This window comes from Mastomys coucha, unplaced genomic scaffold, assembly GCF_008632895.1.
Source record: "Mastomys coucha isolate ucsf_1 unplaced genomic scaffold, UCSF_Mcou_1 pScaffold22, whole genome shotgun sequence".
Lineage (NCBI taxonomy): Eukaryota > Metazoa > Chordata > Mammalia > Rodentia > Muridae > Mastomys > Mastomys coucha.
Genome location: NW_022196905.1, coordinates 62,168,664 through 62,175,653, shown reverse-complemented (window position 1 = coordinate 62,175,653; position 6,990 = coordinate 62,168,664).

Sequence of the window (6,990 nt, the reverse complement as noted above, 5' to 3'; positions counted from 1 at the left end):
AAAAAAAAAAAAAAAAAAAAAAAAAGAAGACTCTTTGCCTTTTGTCTGTCCCTGGAAAAATAACAAGAGTGGGATATAATAGACAGTAACTTCTATTACACATCAGGTTGGGAAAGTGTGTGTATGTGTGTGTCTGTGTGACTGTGTATATGTGCTACTCAAGTCAGCAACTCAAATAGCAATTTCTGAAATTGAATTTTTAACACAATAGGTACAAGATACATAGCCATATTAATAGAGATATATTTAGTTGACATCAATGTGCTTAGGAATGTTAAAATAACTTTACACTAAAAAGAAGCTAACCAATTCATGCAACAAAATCAACCAAACAAAAACCAAGTTAGAGCTTGAATGGACAAAATATTTTGGGTAGAGCATTCCAATATTGCTGTTTTAAATTGCCAAAGCAAGGAGATAACAGAGAGCAGAATATTAGTAGTTGCTTTTATTGTCATTTGATTGCTCCTTCTTACTCTCTATTGAAGTAGGTTAGTTCTATCCTATATGTTCGTTATGCCTGGTATTCTAATGTAGAAGACAGACTAGAAAACAGAAGGATACAGTACCCTTTAGGAAGGGGTAACTCAAGAGTCCATAAAACTTCTATCCCAACTGCAATGACAACTTCAAGTTCAGACCCTTGTCATGTTTACCTTAGCTGCAATAACTACTATGTTGACCTCTGAACTTTTTAAATTGGGAAATATTCTAATGGTTGTTTATTTCTTTCTTAATATTTTTGTACTAAGCTAAGTCAATAATCAAAATATTCATCTGCTTTCAAGCAAGAAATGTTGACATCTCTTTTGAGGAACCCAGTGTTATCTGAATTGCTCACGAAGAAACCATCAACTAAATATGAATGAGATCATGGTTACATTTTTATTGGTATTTATGACCTTTAGAGAGTAAAGGGCTTTTTTTCTGACATTTCTGTATATGCTTCTTTATTTTTTTGTCCTGACTCTGACTGTCTTTGGCATAGTCAAGAGGAAGTTTGGTTGATCTAGTAATGCTGTCTTCCTGTGCCCTTTATTTATTTTTCTCTCGCTCTTTCTTCATTCCTTCCTTTCTTTCTTTTATTGGATATTTCCTTTATTTACATGTCATATAATATCTCCTCTCCCAGTTTCCCCTCTGAAAAAAAAGAAAAAAACAAAAACAAAAACTAACAAAAAAAACCTCTGTTCCTTCGGCCCTCCCCTTGCTCACCAACCCACCCTCTCCCACTTCCTGGCCCTGGCATTCCCCTACACTGGGTCATGTTATTTTACTTCACTTTATTTATTTTACATTCTGATTGCAGTTTCCCCTACTGTTCTCCTCTCAGTCCCTCCCACACCTTTCTACCCCCTTGACCTCCGTATACTCCTGCTGTTCCTTTGTGGATTTCTACCTGCTTTAGCATAGCAATGTGCAGTAATATTGGGCACCTCGTCTTCTATTGAGATAAGAAAAGGCAACCCAGTAGGGAGAAAGGGACCCAAACGCAATAAGCAGACTCAGAGCCAGTTCCTACGGACACTGTTATGAGTCTCACAGAACTGAGTTACACAGATGTAACATATGTGCAGGGGGTGGGGCCTAGGTCAGGCCCATGCAGGTTCTTTAGGTGGCAGTTCAATCTCTGTGAGCCACATGTACCCAGGTTAGTTGATTCTGTGGGTCTTCTTGTGGTGTTCTTGAACCCTCTGATGATTCCTTCCTTCCCTCTATTACTAGATTCTTGAAGAACCACCAAATGTTTGCCTGTGGGTCTCAGCATCTATTTCCATCAATTTCTGGATGAAGCTTGTCTGATGACAAGTAGGCTAGACACCAATCTAAGTATAGGAGAAAAGCATTTGGAATCATTTCATTGCCTTTTTTCCTATTCGTGTTTGGTCCTATTTTGTGCTTCTCGGCCATCCTGTCAGGAGCCATCAGGGAGAAGGTAAAGGTAGCAGGTGATCTTCCTAAGATGGGTCCGCCTTGGATTAAAATCTACAATAGATTTACTCCTGTAGTCAAAGCCCATGTGAATTTAAATTTAGGAAGGATTACTGCTATTAGTATGCTTTTTCTGTTATTAGTAAATATATATATATATATATAACAATCACCAGATATTAACCCATCCTTTTGAGCAGCTCTCTGCAGCAAAACCAAGATGTACTGTCTTCTAGTGATGCTATATATACAAATAGATGCTTTCTTAATTCTTAATGATGGCCATATAAGAATTCCTAAAATTATATTAATTATTAAACCCTTTCTGGTGTCAAAACTGCAATGAAAATTCTGCCAGTCTTCACATGTCGGCAGTTAATTGCTTCTGAGATAAGAAAAAGGCATATACTACTCCGAGCACATCCAAGAAGTTGTAAAACCATTAAAGGAGACTAATGACTTACTATAGGTGCAAGGACAGAAGATGCCATACGGACTGGGTTTATCTATATAAAACTCAACTAATAACTTAGTGACATAAGTTATGGTTTTTAACCCTCCATGAGCCTGCAGAGCTGCTGACAGAATTCAAGGAGAACTTTTTAGACAGAACTGAACTCAAGAAGAGCTTAGAAATAAAAACATTATGAGTGAGAATGTTGTTACATCAAAGCAGTAGGAGAGAGCAAGATTAGCAGGAGAATGTAGAGTAGAATGACTTAGGAACTATAAGGCAACTTAGAATAGTAAGAGAGCAATATACAGAATGCAGAGGGAACAAAGAAAAAAGAAGCTGTAGACAGAACACACAAAGCAGGCAAGCTTCTCCTTACCATGGGACAGAACAGGTCTTTTCTTAATAGCAAGTCAGGCTTGGAATTATTAACAGAACAAAGCTTTTCCTCAAAAAATTGGTTTTAATTCAGTTAGCAATAATAGGATAGAAGCTTTTTCTTTATTTATGCAATATGCAATAAAGATTGGAGCTCATTTTTTCATCCAGAATGAATGATGAGTGAGTTCTTTCTGTACTGACACTTGGTCTTTTGCTCCATAGACATATGTAAGCATAGATGTGTGTGTGTAAGTAGGTGATTATAAGAGAGTATGAAAGCTGGCCAGAGCTGATTCCAATGGAGATTTAGGAATGTGTATGCATGAATCTGTTATAATTTATTTGAGTTTAATCCATAATTTCTTGGGTAAAATTTTTTCATTCTGGAAGAATGACTCTATTCTCCTGGTTCAATAGATGTTTATTGCTTCAAACTTCAGCCTAGCCTGCTTAGATAGAAGCATCTGGACAAAAAGGAAAAGGCTCTAGCAATTCATCCATTAATCCATTGCTTAATTCCTTGCTGTTTTAAGATGAGGTGTTAATGACAGAGACTGGAGCTTCTGGTCTCAGAGGAACTCAGACAGGCAGGTCAACTACAGTAGCAAAGTGACTTAGACTTAAAACAGGTAAATGCTTTATTATTATATAGCAACTGTAAATATCTCAGAAGACCAAGTCTTACGATGCTCTTCCTCCTCTGCTGTCTCAAGAAGAACCAACAAGAAAGAATGCCAGGGCTGTTCCTGAGCATTACCCAGCCTCTGGTTCCTGTTCCTTTAGGCAGTGTAAGGAGTGGGGTGCTTCTTATGGAGTAGGTCTCAAACTTGAGAAGCAGTGGTTGGCTACTCTCATACCTCAGCATATCCTGTAGGCAGGACAAATTGTACGCCACAGGTTTTGTGACTGGTTTGGTGTTTGAATCCCTTCACTGGCAGTCTTGCCTGGTTACAGGAGATAGTAGGTTCATGCTCAGTATCTTTCATTGCTAGGTGTCTTAGCTAAGTTCACCTTTATAATTACCTTGGAGTTTCCATTGCTCTAAGTCTAGCTCAACCCAGAGATGTTTCTAATTGCAGTTGTCTCTCCAAGTTCTCACTCCTTTTGTCCTCCCCTACCTCATCCATCTTGTTCCCATAACCACCTTCTATCACCATGCGATCCCCTCTCTCCATACATCCTCGATGTCAAGTCTGTTTCCTCTTCTCAGTGAGATTCACACATTCCCTCTTTGAGCCCTCTTGCTATTTAGCCTCTCTGAATCTAAATTGTAGCATGGTTATCCATTACTCTATGGCTAATATCCCCTTATAAGTGAGTACATACCATGTTTGTCCTTCTGGGTTTGGATTACCTCACTCATGATGATCTCTTCTAGTTCCCTCCATTTGCCTATATATTTCTATTTTGTCATTGGTTTTATTACCTGAATAATACTTCATTGTATAAATGTAGCACATTCTTTTTTCCCCATTCTGGGTTGTTTCTAGTTTCTGGGTATTATGAATAAAGCTGCTATGAACATAGTTGAGCAACTGTCCATGTGGTAGATGGAGTGTCCTTTGCGATTATGTCCAGGAGTGGTATAGGTGGTCATTGAAATAAATATATTCCAAATTTTTTGAGAAATTCCAAAATTCATTTCCAAAATAGAAATTTTGTTCCACATCCTTTGTGTCTTTTATCTTAGTCATTTTGACAGGGGTAAGATGAACTCTCAGAGTCATTTTGAATTAGAGTCAGTCTTATCCTCTGATGGCTAAGTATACTATACACTTCTTTAAATGCTTCTTAGATATTAGAAGTTCTGTTGATAATTCTCCATTTAGGTCTGTATCTGACTTTTAATTTAATTATTTGGTTTCCTGATATGTACTTTCTTGAGATCTTTATATATTTTAGTTATCATTCCTCTGTCAAGTGTGTGTTTAGTAAAGACCTTTTCTTATTCCATAAACTGCTGGGGTTTTGAGTGATTGTTTGTTTGTTATTGTTGTTTGTTTGTGTCTTAGTCAGGGTTTCTATTCCTGCACAAACATCATGATCAAGAAGCAAGTTGTGGAGCAAAGGGTTTATTCAGCTTACTGCCACATTGCTGTTGATCACCAGAGGAAGCCAGGACTGGAACTCAAGCAGGTCAGAAAGCAGGAGCTGATGCAGAGGCCGTGGAGAGATGTTCTTTACTGGCTTGCTTCCCCTGGCTTGCTCAGCCTGCTCTCTTATATAACCCAAGACTTCCAGCCCAGGGATGGTACCATCCACAAGGGGCCCTACCCCCTTGATCACTAATTGAGAAAAATGCTCCACAGCTGGGTCTCATGGACCCAACTTCCCCAACTGAAGCTCCCTTCTATGTGATAACTCCAGCCTGTGTCAAGTTGACACACAAAACCAGCCAGTACAGTTTGTTTGGTTGGTTTGGTGTTTTTTTTTTTTCCTTGTGGTGTTCTCTGCTTTATAGATGCATTTCATTTCATGAGGTCCCATTCATTAATGTTAATCTTAGTGCATGGGTGACTGGTGTTTTGTTCAGGAAGTTGGCATAGGAACTCCAGCATGTTTTTCTGCATGCTGATACCCAGTTAGATCAGCACCCTTTGTTGAAGATGCTCTTTTTCTTGTCAGACCATCTTTTCTTCTACTAGATCCATGGTATTTCAATTTCTATTAATGCTTCTTTTTTCTTTTTGTTCTTTTCTTCCTCCTCCTCTTCTTATTTTACACTTTTATATTGAAAATACATTTTTTTTTTGTTTTTGTCGAGACAGGGTTTCTCTGTATAGTCCTGGCTGTCCTGAAGCTCACTCTGAAGACCAGGCTGGCCTCGAATTCAGAAATTCGCCTGTCTCTGCCTCCCAAGTGCTGAGATTAAAGGTGTACGCCACCATGCCCAGCAAATACATTTTCATACAATATATTCTGAGCATGATTTTTCTTTTTAACTTTTCTCATCTTCCCTACCTCTCCTCCCAACTACATGACTTTTTTTCTTTGTCCTTAAAAGGTAGACAGGCTGGCTGGGTGGTGAAGCTTGCCTTTAATTCTATCACTGGGGAGGCAGAGGCAGGTGGATACGTGATTGAAGGCTAATCTGGTCTACAAAGCAAGTTCAATGGAAGTGGGGCCTGTAAAGAAAAACCCTGTCTCAAAAAAAAAATGTAGAAAAGTAAAGGAAAAACAGTTAGAAACACAGAGACACACAAACACCATGAAATACAAAATAGGAAATCATAACATTAAAGCAAACAACCCTAAGATAAGAATATGCCAAAACAAAGAACTTTGAGAAAAAAACAAATACCTCAAAAAAAGACTTCCAGTCCATTTTGTGTTGACCATCTGATGGGGGATATGGGAATTTATCTTAACTTTGGTTTATGTTATAAACCCAGTAAGACTCTTAGAAAAAAAAAAGCTTATCTCTGAGAGCAGTTGTCAATTGGAGATAACTGCTTTGTTAGAGATAGGATACTGTGTGCATTTCTTCTGTCAGTGCTGGGACCCATCTGGCTTTAATCTGTGAAGTTTCTGTGCATGTTGCCATTGTCTGTGAACCATATGTGCACCAGTCCTGTTGTGTCTGGAAGACACTGTTTCTTTGGCATTATCTATCTTCAATGACTCTCAAAATCTTTCTGCTTCCTCTTTCACATCATTCTCTATGTCCTGAGGAGAACGGTTTGATAAAGACACCTCAGTTAGGACTGGGTGCTATATCTATCAGTAAAATGTCCAGCGGAATCTCTTTATTAGCTCCCATCTACTGCAGGAGGAAGCTTTTCAGAGGAGGGCTGAGGAAGATACTGAAGATATATTTCTATCTCATAGCTTTTTTACTTTTCTCTTGATTAAAATCTTCATCTCAATGTCTATTAGGGAAAACAATTACACATTCCTTTACACGAAATCTTCCTTCCTTTTCTTCTCTTCTTTGTCTGGCCTTCATGCTCTGTATACATATGTCTACCCAAAGAACACATACAAAAGCACTCAAATATTTTGTATCTTTTTTCCAGCTCTTTTGTAGATACTTGAAAGTTCCGAGTAAACTTTAATACTTCCTTATTTGTATCACTAATGTAATTTTTACTCTGAATATGAAAATAATTTTTATCAAGTTTTTGTGTTCCTTCTCTACCAACTTCTAAATAACGAGGAGAAAAATTCACCAGTCAACTTTTTTTTTTTTTTAGATATTTTCTTTATTTACATTTGAATTTCTC